This window comes from Halichoerus grypus, chromosome 10, assembly GCF_964656455.1.
Source record: "Halichoerus grypus chromosome 10, mHalGry1.hap1.1, whole genome shotgun sequence".
NCBI classification, from domain to species: Eukaryota; Metazoa; Chordata; class Mammalia; order Carnivora; family Phocidae; genus Halichoerus; species Halichoerus grypus.
In genome coordinates, this window is record NC_135721.1 from 111,227,216 (window position 1) to 111,227,516 (window position 301).

Sequence of the window (301 nt, forward strand, 5' to 3'; positions counted from 1 at the left end):
TTGTTGCTTTTGAGTCTGGACCCCTGTCATGGGCTGAGGAGTGGTGGGGGAAACTGAGGCAAGAGGAATCAGCCAAATGGAGCCCTGAACCAAGGCAGTGAGAACTGAGTAAAACCCCCTCCGGTCCATTTGTAGGGTCCTCAGAGGTGTCTGACATATTTCACTCATGAACTGAACCATTGTCCGAAAGCTTGTAGGTGACAAAGGCAACTGCCAGGTGCCCCCGGTGCAGCCGTGGAGGGAAGACACACCCAGACCCTGAGGGAGGGTCCTTCGTGGAGACTTGCCCCAACTGCAGGGA